Below are 17,553 nucleotides of genomic sequence, written 5' to 3'. Positions count from 1 at the left end.
GCTCTAACACCATTAGTCAGTGCTATCGCTCTAACATCTCTGACTGGAATAGGGCAATTGTTAGACCTCTGCTGAAGAAACTATCAGCAGGGCCATTCGTTTCCTGCAACGTTTGACTAATCTCACCACTGTCTAAAGCGGCAGAGAAAGTTGTTAACATCCAGCGTACACAGTTTATTAATGACAATCACAATGTGGACAAATTCCAGACAGGATTTCAGGCTTCTTAAAGAACAGAACTGTTCCTTCTGGCCATGATGAACAATCTTCGGACGATACAGGACCTGGAGTGGCTTCACTCATCCTACTGGATTTATATGCAGCCTTTGATACTGTGCCCCACTCTACTCACTTCCCAGATTTTATTTGTAGAGTTTTATATAGCGTTAACTAGACCCGGAGGTATCAGAGCACTTTACATAGATGTGGAGTAAATAAATAGTTACATTAGTTACATCAGTTACAAAAGAACAAAACAACACAAAAAACAAGTCACAAGGAACATAGAGGGAGGTGGGGGAGGAGAATTGAACTATTAGCTGGAATTTAGTTCAAGTCAGGGATACCGGCAATAAAGAAGGTTAGACATCAGGGGACCCTGTAAAGTCAATGTCAACAACCCTTTAGTCCGGTCGGGGGTCGAGGAATTTACAGCACCCAAGGCCAGTTTCGCTCTCCCCGCTGGAGTACCCTGGCTGCGGAAAGGGCCAGAAGAAGGGGGCGAAATGGATATCTCGCACAGACCGTCCTTGCCAATAGGGTGCAGGCGTCCCGATGGGAGGGATCGTCGTGAGGTGAAATACAGGCTGGTGAACCATGACTAAGACGGGCTGCATGCAGTGATTTCTGCATCCTATTAACGCCGCCAAGATGGAGGCCTCAGGTCTCAGTCCCATGGACCTCTAGTATAAAATGGAGGAATTGCAGATCCTTTAAACCCCAATCACAAATCAGGGAGGAAGAAAAACTTCTGGGTGCTGGATTCGATGAGGGGGGGCAGTCACAGGGATGAGAGGGAGGAAGACAGGAACTGGTTGCTCTCTCCCGGTTGGTTAAAGGGATCACTCGGGAATACAAGGGCAGCAGTATCGCGGTGTTCACCCGCTGCTTTGTCTGGGGAAAGCGACTCGGGCTCCAAAGCAGCAGCTACAGGAGATGTAGAAAGAGGAAGTCGTAGCGGGATGCCAAGTAACCATGGCCATGCCCGGAAGGTAGGTAATGGTCGTGGATAGCACAGGAGGGGTGATCCCCAGACATCTCCTCTCAGTTGCATAAGCAGCTTAACCGAGTTTCGGCCACGGTGCTTGGGTTCCACTGGCGATACCAAAGGGGATGATGGATGGAGCGTTTGAGCTAATCAAACACTAACCTCCAGTCAACTGATCTGGGTTCAATCCATCATCATTCTTTAGCTCACTCCACCACCCCAGTTCAGACATGGCCATATGCAAATCAGTCTGACCCTGTGCCTCATGGGAACAGTCCAGCCCGAACTGCCAAGCCATGTCTTCCCTGGACCGGAAACAAGCATTCTAGGACCGGTTTTGGGTTCATAACCCTCATCAGCCAGGCTATCTTTAATCCAGTGGCAAAGTGAGCAAGGGACCCACATCTGGGCATACCCTGCAAACTTAGGGCGAACAAAGCGATACCAAAGGGGATGATGGACAGAGCGTTTGAGCTAATCAAACACTCACCCCCAGTCAACTGATCTGGGTTTAATCCATGCCCTGCCAACTATGCCCAGACATGGGTCCGTTGCTCACTTTGCCACTGGATTCAAGATAGCCAGGCTGATGAGGGTTATGAACCCGAAACCGGTCCCAGGATGCTTGTTTCCGGTCCAAGGACGACATGGCTTGGCAGTTCAGGCTAGACTGTTCCCATGAGGCACAAGGTCAGACTGATTTGCATATTGCCATGTCTGAACTGGGGTGGTGGAGTGAGCTAAAGAATGATGATGGATTACCACTGTTCACAGTGTTTATCAGCTCGTTTTCCCTGCCACAGTGGGATATCAGCTCCTCACTGGGAGACTGTGTGATGGGACCGGATACCGTGTGTCAAACTTTGGCACGTGTGAGTTGGCTGGTATGCTGTCACTTAGATGGACTGATCCTCGAGCCACCACCCCAACCTCAAAACTCAATGTAGACACGCTAGAGTATTCAGAGTTCAAGACTGAATTGAGAGAGGCAATTACCAATTGTTATTAGGAGACCCTGCATGGCCACAAGGATAATGATACAAACTAGCTTGAATAGGGGCACGATCTAGCAGGAGCCACTCTCAACACAATCGAGAAAAATTTCCCTAGAGACCATAGTGACAAACTCTGCCTTCAAGAGGAAAAAGATCAATTATTTGCACTAATAGAGTACCTAAAGGGCTTTGATTACAATCCGTGCATAACTAAAATGCATGATGAGAAATAAGGCAGTAAGATTACTGGTCAGGTTGTCAGGGTGAACAAGAAGCAATCTTCTCTTTTAAGCTGATACACTCACAGAATGAAATAAATTATGTTTTCAAGGTCTATTATGACAGATTATACACTACAAGGATTCCTGTGGAACATATGGATCTACAGCTCTACCTAGTGATGGCAAACCTCAAAACACGTACGTCGGATGATGCAGAGTTCCTGGGGACAGACCTATAGGTGCAGAAATTGCAAGATGCTATCAAGCAGCTGGCCAGGGGCAAACTCCCCGAACAGATGGGTTCGCTTTGGAATTGTATGTCACTTTTGTGGACATAATGGCACCCAAGCTCACAAATCTATATAATGCTGCAAGAGCAGAGGGTTGTTTGCCTTAAACATCAGGAAAGGCAGTCATTGTTGCCATTTCTAAGAAAGATAAGGACCCAACACACCCCTTTTATAGACTTTTATCGATGTTATGCATTGATTCTAAAACACTGAGCAAGGTTTTAGTGAATAGGCTCCTCCCTAGAGTTGGTAACCTGATCGACCTAGACTAAACTCAAATTATCCCACAGCGTAGTACGACGCCAACTATTAGAAGACTCATACAGCTACGGAACCATACTTTATGCGATACCCCAAGGCCCTGGCTTCATCGGTGGACATAGAAAAGGCCTTTGACTCCCTGCACTGCAAGTACTTGTGTGCAGTAATGAGTACCATGAGGCTGGGACACATATTTTTGATGGACTAGAATGTTGTATTCCAACCCAACAGCCTGATTTAGAAATGGCAAATTAATATCTGAGACTGACGTGGTCGAAAAGGGTACAAGACAGGGCTGGCCGCTGTCCCTGGCTCTCTTTGCTATCTCAGAGGAGCCACTAGCACCTACCATGAGACAGAGGGTTTGCTATCAGGGAATCCGACTCAATAATGAACCACTTTACATATCCCTGCATGCAGATGATATAATTCTGTCTCTTAGAGAGAGGAGGTGGGCTTAGTCAACGAAGAGAGGCCGCCAGAGCTCGGGGATAAGCTACAGCGGGCACCAACCATCATTAGGTTTTTAGGGGGTTGTATCTTTCGCACAGAGGAGCAACTTCTAGACTGCAATATTAGGACTGCAAGAGCGACCATCAGACAATCCATGTCATTCAGGCAAACACTAATGATATCAGTGGTAGGAAGGATTGGGCTATCCAACATTATTTTGGCACCCAGAGTTTTATATTTCTTTGCTTCCCTACCCATATGCACACCAAAGGGATGCACGAAATGTATACATTGCTTGTGAAATTGTAGTGGGGGAGGGGGAGGATAGATGCAGAGTATTCCTGGCTAAACTCACATTCTTTGTGGACGAGGGAGGGGTGGCTGCCGCAGTCCTGGAGCTTTACTTCCTGGTTGTGCAACTGTAGTGTATTGCAAGGCGGGGAGAGTGCTATCACTTTCAATATGGAGACAAGGGTCCTGGCCCACCCCTGCAAGCAACGCTCATGCTCTTACTGCTTAACCCGTCACTGAAGCCCCGACGTGTAAGGAAGATATCCTAGCTAGAACGCCTCACCTGGAAATGGGCACAACTTAGAACACATTGCCAGACCCCCCACACAGGTGAAATTTACTTGACCTCATTGAGAACACTACCCAACCGGGTAATTGGCAGGCACTTAGAGCATGAAAAGAGAGAGGGACTCACAGAAGTAGGTGACATAAAAGCTGTAGGCACCATTATTGGTGCCAGGCCTTATGTCAAGACTTTGAGATGTCAGATGGACATTGTCTGATATACGCGACCTTGGTCCAGACAGTGTGTAACTGGTGGCCCACGGGGACGGCAAATCCAACAGCACATACAAGCAACACATAATACGCACCGCAGATGGCAGACACCAGGTGGTGACTTGCTTTACAGCACACTGACATCGCAATCTAAAACGGAACTGACACAGATGCGTGATAAATGGGCAGACGATACAGGAACGCCAATGAGTGAAGGCGACAGGACCAGTATACTGCAGGACACTCACAAAGTTTCCCACAACGTACGGTTCAGGCTAATCTAATACGAATACATCTGGAGGAAGTCTGGAACTTCTAAACAAATACACTGTATGATCCCCACTGCAGCTGCTGGAATCCCCAGATGCAGAGCAACAGGGGCAGATTGCTACCGTATTGTATGGCGCTGTCAAGAGCTAAGATCATATTGAAATTGGGTCTTGCAAGGGTTCTGCAGTACTACAGAAATGTACGTTTCGAGCACCCCCAGGTATATTCATTGTGTCTGTTCCCCAGGACTCAGGCCAACATGGTGACAAGCACATTTTTAGATCTGGCCATGACATCCGGAAGAAGTGGGGAGAACTTAAAAAGTGGGCTGAGGGTGAAGGAAAAACACTGGAAAGGAAGTTTGGGAAAGGTAGCAGACACAGCGAAGTTGTTCAAGCCTTGAGTGCCTTGCTGACAATTCTGCCAATAGTGAACGGAAATGGTCAAAGAGCACCCCCTTTGGGTGCCAATACATAGACACGACTGACAAAGAGGCTCACAATAGCCTCGTATAAGCCAATGGAAGCCCCGCCCCGTTGACACTGGAGCATTAATAGGGCCATTGACGCAGCTGTTGCACCTTTAATAGACCTCGCCCTTACAATACCTAATCAGCTGACATAACATAGCACTGAGCAGCCTATAATCCAAAGAACTATTCTTTAAGTTTGTTCTTTATTCTTTCCATTGTCGTTGCAAAAATGTTAAATACGCAATTATTTATGCCATATTCTCCAAAGAAAGTCAAAAGTAAAACACAGACTCGCTCTTAACTTCACGCTTTCTGGACATTGCTAAGCTGTACAATAGGGCTAATAAGAAAGAAAAAATGAAAAAGTTAAGCAAGAGCATATGAAAACGAATTACGCAGACAACAAAGGAATATAAATAACTACGTGTACAATGTTATATCCATGTTCAAGTTCAAGAAGACTTTATTTCGGATTAAATCCATAAAAGTACATAAAATCAATATAAAACATTTAGCGACAATAGATAAAATCTTTAAAAATAATGCATCCACAGAGCTAATACATACTGATTACATACATAAATCAGATTGACATTTTTAAATATTTTTTCCGTTTATGCCAGAAAGCCCCCAAGAAATTTGCCACTGCAAACACAATGTGTGCGGCCATTTCGCTCTTGAGAATTCTAAAGGCTTCATGACACCTTATGAAGCCCAGGTTCCTACAGATAGGAATGATCCACTTTCTGCGGGACTCAGTATAGCCCGGACAAAAAAATATAAAATGCAGCTCAGTTTCCTCGCTTGCGCTGCATGCCGGGCAAATACTGGATGTCGACAGGGACCAGGAGCTAGTGAAAGCACGAATTGGCAAAGACCCGTGCCTCCATTGCAAGTAAAGCTTCCTGATTATTACAGGGTAAACATTATCCAAGGCCAATTCGAAGATGTATGTACTCTTCATAAGGAGGAAATGATTTGTTAGGGACCCTAGGGATTTGGAGGGTCGGAGTAAAGGAGCCTTAAAATCATGATACACCTTGATTAGGGCCTTTTTAGAAAGCTTGGAACAAGCATTACCAGGATCGTTCCATAGTGCATCTAGTCCTAGGCTCATCAAACTATTCCTTATGAATTTAAGCCAAGGAATGTTTCCCGAATTTGGGAAGCTGAGAACTTCCTGGAGGCCCTGTCTATAGTGAATCAATTCAGGCACCGTCCATAATCTGCGCCAGTAGATCACAGGACGAAATGCCAACTCTTCCTCCAGTGGTCTGATGCCTAAGTCAAGTCGTAGAGGCACTAGCGGAGTACTCGGAGGAAGAGCTGCTAAACACCTAAGGAATCTATTCTCCTCCTTTGTCAGGGTGTCCAGGATTTTGTGACCCCATAATTCACTCCCATAGGTAACTGCTCCTCTTGCTTGGACCCTATAAATATGGAGAGGAGGGCCTATGGGTTTAAGGGTTGACCTATTCTTCCCCACCATTGCTAATATTCCACCAATATGTTGCGCCAGCTTCAGCCTTGTTTTCTCCTGATGTTGACCCCACCCCAATTCCTCGTTGAGTGTGACACCAAGGTATTCGAAGGTGCTCACTCGATCTAGTACATTTTCCCCAATGCGAGGGATACGATGAAACCTGGGTGGCGGATTGAAGGCCATAAATTTGGTCTTTGTGGTGTTGATTTCTAATCCATGCTCTCTACAGAAGTCCCCAAAACCATCCAGAACACGCTGGATTCCCATAGGTGACTTGGAGAGAAGGAGGGTATCATCAGCAAACATAATTGCTGGGACCCTCCTTCCCGCCAACTTCGGGACATCCGAATTGGGGACCCCATTAAGGTGGTCAATAACCCCGTTTGCAAAGAGGCAGAACAGGGTCAGTGCAAGTACGCACCCCTGTCTTACCCCTCTCTCAACGGGAAACTTGTTAGAGAGTACACCCTGCGCACCGCACCTCACACGGGCATAGGTGTTTGTATGGAGGCGGATGATCATATTCAGGAGATCAGCTGGCATCCCAACTTTCGCCAGGACTTCCCAGAGTTTACCACGCGGAACAAGGTCAAACGCAGCCCTTAGATCTACAAATACAGTATAGAGGCTGCCACCCTCCAGCTGTATTGTTTTCCAATGTAGAAGGGACAGCCTAAAGACCTGGTCCACGGTAGAGATCTTCTGGCGAAACCCAGCCTGAAGAGGGCTCAGAACATCCCTCTCCTCGATCCAGTCCAAAAGTCGATCCAACAGAAGCCTCGCAAAGAGTTTCTGTGGAACGTCTATCAGACTGATCGGTCTATAATTGGCGGGGAGCAAAGGTGAGCCCCTTTTAAAAATGGGCACAATCTCCGCCCCAAGCCAAGTTGGAGGAAGTGCCATCCCATGAATGATTGCATTGAACAGTATCAGAAAGTATAGTGCCCAAATTCTGACTTCATGCCTTAGGAGATCGCCTGGGATCTTATCTAAGCCTGGCGCTTTTCCTAAGGAAAGGCAAGTAATTGCCCTTTCCACTTCCTCCAGCTTAAAGTCTTCCAACTCAGTGCAACCATCAATGGGGTCCGCTAAGCTCTCAGGCGGAGTTCCCATTTGGTCTAACCCAGCTCTGCTATAGAGGGACGAGAAATGTTTTTCCCAGACTTCAGCTGTAACATTACCTTCTATTGCCATGACAGGCTCAGCAGAACCATGTCTGACTATGTGCCAAAATTTTTTGGAATCTCTAACTTTGAGAGCAGATGTTATTTCTGACCAGTTCTCCCAGTCCCAGTCTATTTTAGCGGCTTCAAGACGGGACTTATAGGCCACCCTCTTTTCCCTAATCACAGAGGATGATTCCTTATTTTTAAGTGCTTGGAGGAGATCTTTCTTAGCTCCCCTACAGCTGGCATTGAACCAAGAGGCTCTTTCACTCCTCGGTTTCCTGCCCCGGACCACAGGATTCAATACCTCAGCTAAATTGGCACAGAGGGTCTGATGGATATCCTCAAGGGAAGAACAGCCTCCCGACGAGGGCAATTGAGGGAGAAGGCTCTCCAATCTTTCGAAAGTTACAACCACTTGCTCATATATAGCCCTTATACGGTTCGGTTTCTCTAATAGTCTATCCCACCTTAGTCTTCGTCTGTTGCTAGACAGGGTGAGACTAGGGGCAGGTAAACTATTTCCCCGAGTTTCTGGCCTAAGGAAACCATCCGCGGCTAATGAGAGGATTAGGGGGTTATGATCACTATCGGCCCTTTGGACAATTTTAAAATCTAGTGCCAATTTCCAGTCCTGGAGTCTGATCAGTATATAATCGATCCGGGACTCCTGCCTTGATCTATTAAAAGTTGGCTGGGGCGGGTTATCCCCCTTGAACCTACCATTGCATGCTCTAAGTGAATTTGCCAATATTAATGTTAAAACTTGCAATAAGAGGGGTGATGCTACCCTGACTGGCGGACCTACAATTCTTTGGATTCCCCAGAAATCATCCTCCTCACTGCTAATCCCATCTAGATACGTCGGGAGTGGTTCAAACTGAATATTAAAATCCCCTCCGACCAAGAGTATATCTGGGCCAGTGAGGGAGTCAAGAAAAAGCCCTAAATCCTCCAGTGTCCTTGAGGTGGCTGCAACTCCAGCCGGTCTAGAGTATATATTTACCAGAGTCAGACCCGCCCCATTGGGCCAACGCAAGACGACACATAGGATATCCAGAGAATTAGTTTCTACCACCTCGGCAGTACAACCTAAATGACAAGCAATCCATATTGATAGTCCACCGGACGGGCGTCCCTTCCCGCCCCATCTAGCTGGAATATCAAAAATTGCAAAACCGGGGTGACTAAGATTTTCTCTGGCCCACGTCTCTTGGAACATGCATATATCCTGTTCTTTAATAAAGGTTTCCCAATCAGTATTGCCTAACTTATTGGGGAGCCCAGCCACGTTCCATGACAGAATCTCTAAAGCCCTCATTGTTCTAGTTACAGGCATAGAAGCCTCATGCGGGGTACTTTCTTCTATCCTTAAAAGAGCACAGACCCCCAGCTCACTTTGTGCATTGCATGAGAACCCCTGCAGAACTTTGGCCTTTCGTGGGAAGCAACCTCCCGCCGCCTCCACCCCGTTCTCCCTGTGTGCGGAACAGTAGGATTCGATAGCTATTTCATCTATGGCCACCAGAGCGTGTTCCAAGGGCCCTGAGTGAGCCGCCAGTGAGGACATATGTTGCCTATGAGAAATAGAATGGTGTAGACAGAAAGTCGACCGTTTGAAAGTCGAGTCCATACCCTCATCCTGGTCCCCCTGTATGCTATGCCCACAGACAAAAGAAGTACTGAGTCAATCGCAGTCATCGACTCCTGATAGAGCCCCAAATCTATTAACAGTTTCGAGGGGAGTAAATGGTAGCATGTAGTTCGCCCTCCGAGGTCCCATTCTGTGATTCCCAGGTGGAACCGTAATCCATTCTGCTGCATTTTCATATGCCACAGAACTGGGTACATACATGTTACAATGTGGAACAAGGGGAGCAGATGTTGCTACGAATGGGTGAGAAAGGGCCACCATTTTTCTTGGAGCCCTGGGATGTACATTATGAGAGACTATTGATCTTGGGTAAAAGTAAGATAATACACGGGGGTTTATAGATCCCCATGTAGAGCCCAAGGGGTAGTCTAGGATGTATTTGACTGCATTAGGGTCTCTAAAATTAATAATGATTACATCCCCTTCTAGGTCTTTGGTTCTACGGCCCAACCAAGGAAGTCTCCGAACATGCAGTATCTCTCCGTTGATGTTAGGGGGAAGGGGTCTATTTGTCCTTAGCCAGTGCACGATTTTGTTTTTTAGGTTGTAATAACCCTCGTTTCTGCCCTTATCCAGAGGTGGAACTTCAGTTAACACCACCACATATGGTACCGCCTCTGGGGGCAAATTAACTTGATGGCTACATAGGTCACTTGCTCTAACTGAGGGGTGATTCTCCCCCTTCTCATTTGGGGCTGTTACTCTGATAGGATTTACTATTTCCTTCCTTAGTTCACCATCTACATGTTGACCATGACTTAGATTAGTTGCGGTGACGGTAGGCTTATCCCTGCGCTGAGAATTTGAGCTACCTATCTCGTTAATCCTAGAGTACGTGGGAAGTGGATCTAAATCCATAGGGGGAGACGGGTAGTAAGTAGAATCTTTCGGTGTCCCTGGATGTTTTGTGATTAGAGATTCTAAATTCCCCAGTCGTGACTCTATATTTTTTAATCGTTCTATGATAGGTAAAGTGAATGATCTAATCAATTTCTCGATGCTCTCAAGATATGATGTCATTGTACCTAATTCAGGTAGGAGCAGCGGAGAGCGAGATAAGTCAGGAGGGGGAAGAACCAGGGAGGTGGAGGGTGTTGCAGCCAAGTCACGTGTTATTAAGAGTGGCAATGGAGCCTTTGTCAATGATGCAATACTCTCAGTTTGTATGGGGCCCTTGCCAAAATTAGTGTGATTAATATTGCCACTTGGCAATTTACCTAGCCTCTTTCTTCTCTTGAGCGGGGGGGGCCTTATAACTTTGGACACCGACGCCCTCCCTGCCTTCTTAATAGTGGTCTTAGCCCTCGGTTCAGTTGGAATAGTAACAGTGTCGGTTTCCTTTCCAGATATGGTAGAAGTACTAGCGGGAGACAAATTAGTTAAAACTGGTAACAGGTTAAAATTACTGGGTGTAGGATCAATTGTTCTTAACAGCTCTGGGACGTTGTCCATGGCTAGCGCCTCCTGCGTCAAGGTAGAAGGGCTTAGCACAATAAGGGACGGAGTCAAAGGAGATGTACTGTCCAATAATGTCCTATTTTTCATACACTCTATGGAGCGGCGTCGCTCAGCCCTTCGTTCGGCGAGTGTAGTCTCCTTGTCCGTGGGTACAGTCATCTTTTTAAAATAGTCTACCAATGTTCCTTTGGTTGAGGCACCATATTTAACAGGGGAATTGTTAGCTACAATATCAGCCATGTTAATACTAACAGTGTCGAACTGAGGACTCACGGTTGGTAGATGTTACAAATAGGGAGTTCCCCCAGTCCGGTCTCCTCGTGTCTCGGAGGGTCTCAGAGGGTCCGCCCTTAGTCCGGGCTTTGTCCCGGGTGATGTCCCGCACACGCGTGGTATCCTCTGGTCTTATGCAGTCCGTGGATAGAGGGGGCGGAGACACGGGAAGAGGCGGCAGGTGTGCTGGCTGGAACACGCACAGCCTGCTGGGCCTCGCAGTCCCGTCCTCCTGCACAGCAGCACCCCCCACAATCAGCGATGCCCAACGGGGCTCCCAGCACTCAAGGCCAGATGAAATGTTGCACAGCGAGGCTCCCAGATGCAGGCAGCAAAACGGGTCAGTTCTCCCTCACGAGCGGCTCCCGCGAAGCGGGGGCCGCGAGGAGTTTTCTGTAGTCAGCAGGGGGCGGAGACACGGGAAGAGGCGGCAGGTGTGCTGGCTGGAACACGCACAGCCTGCTGGGCCTCGCAGTCCCGTCCTCCTGCACAGCAGCACCCCCCACAATCAGCGATGCCCAACGGGGCTCCCAGCACTCAAGGCCAGATGAAATGTTGCACAGCGAGGCTCCCAGATGCAGGCAGCGAAACGGGTCAGTTCTCCCTCACGAGCGGCACCCTATCAAAAAAGGATTGGTTCCGAGCCGATGTTCATTGTGTATGGAATTGTGCGCGCTCAAAAAATCAAAACCACTCCACTACAGCGCCTCCCAAGTTATATCCAAACGTGTACATTAGAAAGTGTTGTAAAAATGAGAGGTCAGCTGGCGGCCAGTGTTCTGAAATCGGCCTGTCTGAATTACATGGTTTTATTTCAGTCTTTACTGATAATAGAATTAAATTCCCAGACATCAATTTTCTGTAATGTTCATCACAATTATTTGCAATGTCAACAATTTGTGTTTGCCTCAACAGAACTATAAGAAAATCTACTTCACAGAGTAAACATTTCCTGTTCTTGGCTCCATGAACACTGCATTTGCTCTTTGTTGTGCTATCAAAATTACTTAGTGAGTTAAATACCCACCACTGACATCTGATATACCCTATAGGTCACAACTTGAACCCTGGGGAGTCCGTGTTTGTTTACCCGCGGTAATCATCCTGCCGCCTGCTGCTATCTTCAGTGGACTGCAACCCCCAGAGTTCCACGTGCCGGGGGAGGCGCCAACACAAGCTTTTCACGCCAGGAGGCGCTGAAAAGAGGGCTTGGACTCCCGCAGGGCGGGACACGTGTGGGCGCGCCCTGGCGAAGTCTGGGCCAAGGGCGGGCCAGTCTGTGCCCTTCAGAGCCCGGATAAGGCTGGGCTGGACCTACTCCCTTGGCTCCTAATTTCCTCCATGATTCCTGAAAATTGGATTGTTTGAACTAGTGAGACCCCGTGGAAAAGAACTCTACCAAGTAAGCCTGTCGGACATTTTGTATTTATTTCTGTTCTACCGAGTGTGAATTGAGTTAACCTGGACTATGGCAAAAGTGAGACGGATGGGGGAAAGGGAGAGTACACCTAAGTCTCTACAGAACTCAACCCTTGACTGCTTCTGAACGTGAGCTGCGAAAGCTATAGATGAAGAAATATTAGTAGTACAGTGCCGGCTATCCATAGAGGGCGGCCCCACTATATGTATGAACCAGGATGCATCCACAGGTGCTCAAACAAAGACTATGGACTTAGAGTGCAATGTTGTTGATCAATCTGTACTGGAATTAGTCCTCCTTGTGTTGTCTCTGCACCGACCTCAAGTATCTCCAATACCCTGTCCCCCAGCTAAAAGGAAGAGGAAGCAAAAGCCCTTAGAGCCTGCATTAGTAGCTAACACCAGATCAAAGAGAAAAGCTAGACAGGTCCCCACTGTGGACAGTAATAGTCCCACTTTAGTATCACCTACAAAATCGCATTCCTAGCCTGTGCCATCTCTCTTTGCAGCCTTACACCCACAAGACATCAAGCTCTTACTGGATGGGTTTGAACAAATAATACAAAATAGCCTGCTACCCATTATGAACAGGCTTGATAGCTTAGAAATTAGTGTGGAAAATGTAAAAAAGTCACTTTTCACCTTAATTGTAGAGATAAACAATCACAGCTCTCTATGTCCAGAGTTTGTAGAACAACTGGGGGCCGAAAGTCGTAGGAACTCCGGCACCATGGTGGAAAATCATCATTGTAATCTAATACAACCTACAGTTGTGACCAATGTTCAAGAAAATGGTCATGATATACGGGAAGTTGCCCATAGGGAAAACGTTAGGTCGCATAAGCCTGCTAAACATTCTGGTCTTAACATCACCAGCCCACCATTGAATAGGAATGAAACGGTATCATCTAGCCAGTCCAATTTACAATTGGGCGATGTTTCCCCAGGTGTAGATATTTGTAACAATGTGATTCTCCATCTTCCCCCAGATTGCTGCCCATATGTGGTGATCTTAACTAATGTCCGGTCACTTATGGGCAACCAAAAGGAATCTACCACTCAGCTAAAGAACAAGGTCTGCCATTGGCTAACACTGAATACTGATTTTTCAAATCCTTGTTTTCATGATATTTTGTTTGTCCATAGAGTGAATTGGGTCGGTGTAGTACGGAAGGCTGCAAAGGGAGACTGCATAGTGATCAATTGCAGATCTCCAGATCTCGCAGGGCAGTTGCTCCAAAGTAGGAAGAAACGACCTGGGTGTGGCCCAGGACAAGGGATCGAGTTACTGCCACTCGGCTTCTTCTATAGGCATCTTAAGCCGAATGGGTTATTTCCCCCATTGAATGTTCACCTTACCCAGAATCTACCAAGCAGGAAAGTCCATTTTCCCTTGGAAGTCACCAATATATATGAAGCCCTTACTGACTTTGATAGCCATGACTGACTAAATCAAGGGAATGAAATGTCAGCATAAAATGTAGCCACAACCATCCAAGTAGTGGGAATAACAACTACTGATAATATCTTCTGTAATGAGACAGTGAACACCTTTCCCACCCAATTAACCTCCCACAAAATAGTCCAGAAACCAATATATGCAAATTCTACACTCAGTTGCAGGCAAAAGGGAAGCATGGGTGCTGAACAGTTACTACAGATTGTTTCCTGGAATATTGCCGGAATAAAATCTAAGCTAAGTGACCCTGAATGGGGTAGGATGGTTGATAGTAATCATGTATGCCTGTTTCAGGAAACCTGGGCGACAGAGCGGGTACATAGGGTGAGGTTCACCACATTTAGTATTGAGGCGAGGCCATCAACAGCGGGCCATCCGGCAGGATGGTTGTTGATATGGGTTAGGACAACATTGGACTGTGAAATTAAACTACTTGGGGTAGATTCCCAGGAGATTCTTGGTATTGACTTGATATGGTCCAAAAGGAATGTCCATATTAGATTGTTTAACATTTATAACAGGTTCAGCAGCCATCACAAGCACTCGGAAACTATAACAACGCTAGTCAATTCTCTAGAGAACTGTAGTGGAGCGTTCTATCTTATTTTTGCTGGCGATTTCAATATGATCTATGAGCCAGTAGATTATGTGCAAGCGCTAGTACAGGAAGAAGAGCAAGCTAGGGGTGTTAATAAGCTACATACTTCTCCTATTAAAAGACTTACTAAAGTTGGGCAGCAGGCATTGTCTCTTACTTTAGCTCACGGGGTGCGAGCCTGTAATGGGTGTACACCCTCTCATGAGGAAGCCAAGTTTACATTCAAGAGGGGGATAATTAAAAGTAGGATAGACTACATCATGGTGGAATGTGATTTGTGACCATATGTTAAGGATATGACCATCCAAAACCGTGATGATAGTGATCACAATGCCATCTTTTTGGAGTTAACTGGCCTCCCTATTTTTGATAATCACACCCCTCAAACAACAGTCTCGATTGTAACTACGAATAATAACAGAAGAATTAAATGGTCCAAGGTTATAGCAGACGAGAAAACACTCCCAAAAATGTATGAAGAAATGGCACAGAATCTTATGGTCTTTAGTGATCTAGACCAAAAAGAGGATGATCTTATCTTGGCCAGCTTTCAGAAATTGTCCAATAGCATTAAACAATATTTTAGTAAATAATCTAATTTTAATACGTCCAAACGAAATACTGCCCCGTGGTACAATGAGGACTGCAGGTTAGCAAAGGTTAAATTAATTGTGGCAGTTAAGCAGGGAGTTCAAGATGATATTAAGAATAGAAGAATGATGTATAAGAGGGCCCAGGTTGGGGGCTAAAAAAAGCTGGGAGGCTGATAACTAGCGTATATTGGCTGAGGCCTCTAGACAGAAGGATAGTCAACTGTTTTGGCACCTACTTTCTAAGGGCTTTACTAAGCAGGTCAGTGAAGATGACTATTATATACAACCACAGGTTTGGGAAGAATACTTTAAAAAGCTTCACACTGGAGCGGCCCCTAATCCTGATAAGGGAACTGCAGTAGTCATAGGGGAAGACATCTTAATGTCAAAACAGGAACACGTAGAAGGCTTCTCCTTAAAGTAAATTATAGTAGCAATCAACCAACTCCAGGTTGGGAAAGCCCCTGGCTTCGATAAACTCCCAGGAGATTTGTACAGAGCTGAGCCTAATATTTGGGGCCCACTGTCCCAAAAGGTCTTTAATGCTATCCAACGTGGTGGGGATATCCCCCCTAACCTTGAAAGAAGCTGAAATAATTCCCATTTTTAAAAAGGAGAGAAAGGGGATCCCTCAAATTATAGACCGATAAGTCCTATAGATGTCTCCCAAAAAGTTTTTTGCAAAGTAATTCTGCTACGTCTTCAAAATTGGATGGAGGAGAATAACATTATTTCCCACTTGCAGGCAGGCTTTAGCTCATCAACAAGTACCCTAGATCGTGTTTAGATTTTTGCTGCTTATTTCGAAGGAAGTGAAGATCTGGAAGAGCCACCTATATGTTGACCTTAAAACGGCCTTTGATTCCATTGATCGCAACAAGCTTTAGGCCATACTCAGGAAACTAGAACTCCCAAGTGACTTACTTCAGTTATTGGTTCGTTTACACCATGATAATTACTCCAAAGTCAGGTGGAAGTCAGATGACAGTCTTTCCAATAGTATAGAAATTTCTAAAGGTGTACGACAGGGTTGTGTGCTCATCCCCACCCTTTTACCTTGTATATTAATGGGTTAATAAAAGAGTTATATGACTACTGGGGTGATCCTACCAGATTAGTAGGTAGCCCTTTGCCCTCCTTGCTATTCGCAGATGACACATTGCTCATCTCTAAGACCCCAATGGGTATCCAGAACATTATAAACAAGTTTGCTGAAGCATGCAAAGATCAGGCCTTGAGATTAATTGCTCTAAAACAAAATATATGGTTTTTAACCCTTACAAATCCACCAAGCGGAAACGGATGCTGGGTACCCAACATCTGGAGCAGGTTAAGGTTTTCGATTTCTTGGGAGTCAGAATTAGTGATAACTTAGTATGGGCTCCCCAAATCCAGAAGAGCGAGTTGGCACTACAACATGTGGACTGCGCAATAGGAAGGAGGGTAAGACGCTCAACCTTTCGCCAAATTTCCCCCACACTTGAAATACAAAGGGCCAAAGGCCTAGGTGCAGCCCTTTATGGGGCCGAATTGTGGGGTCTGGAGAATACAAAACAGTTAGAGGTAGTGAAAAAGATTTTTTTAAGGGCATTCCTCAATGTCCTTACCTATACACCAATATTGCCACTACGCCTAATGTTAGGTATCTAATCCATTTCACGTTTTGCTGTTCTCAAAGCACTGATGTTTTGGGTTAGAATTTGGACTAATAATACAAAGATCCCCATAAAGAAGCAGTGGTGGAACTATTATCTCTCCAAAGTCAGAAAGGCTAATTACCCTGGTTTAATAGGGTCAGGAAGTGGTTGTATAGGCTGGGCCTGGATGTGATGTGGGAGGCCCCACATTCTATTACAAACAATATGACCCCCTTGCTAAAGAAGAGATATTGGGATTTTATAAACTCTTCCTGTAATAATACTGTAGCACGTGGCACTTTAACCCTTCAATTTTTAAATGTTAAAAGCTGTTTAACTTTGACTAGTGTATGGATGAAATTGAACCACCCCAGGCACGAGCAATTTATATACAGTTCAGGTTAGGGACTCTTCCATTAAATGCATGGAAAAACAGTTGGGCAAATGCTATTATTTCTCCCCTGTACCCATCCTGTCATACTGCGCAAGAGACCATACAGCCCTTTATTTTCTTGTGCCCTGCGTATGGAAGCATAAGGAAAACATGGATCATTCCAGACTGCCGACTGCTTTCCTTATCACGCCCCTACAAAGCTTCACGCATATTCCGGTCAGACACAACAAAGTGGCTTGTCTTTGTAATAACTAGATACCTGTTATATGCTTGGTGGCAGAGATCGAAAGTTATATTGTAACAAGTGCTGGGGGTAGATGGGTTTACTATATGTGTCTTTATATCCGTATCTCTATTTTTTAGAATTGTACAACTGCAACTTTTTAATGTCTAATTGACAGCTGATTTAAGCAAGGTTTTAAATCATTGTTTTAGGAAATGTTCTTAAATGTATCATGTGA

This window comes from Triturus cristatus, chromosome 4_2 (assembly GCF_964204655.1).
Source record: "Triturus cristatus chromosome 4_2, aTriCri1.1, whole genome shotgun sequence".
NCBI lineage: Eukaryota > Metazoa > Chordata > Amphibia > Caudata > Salamandridae > Triturus > Triturus cristatus.
Note: the sequence above shows the minus strand (reverse complement) of the source record.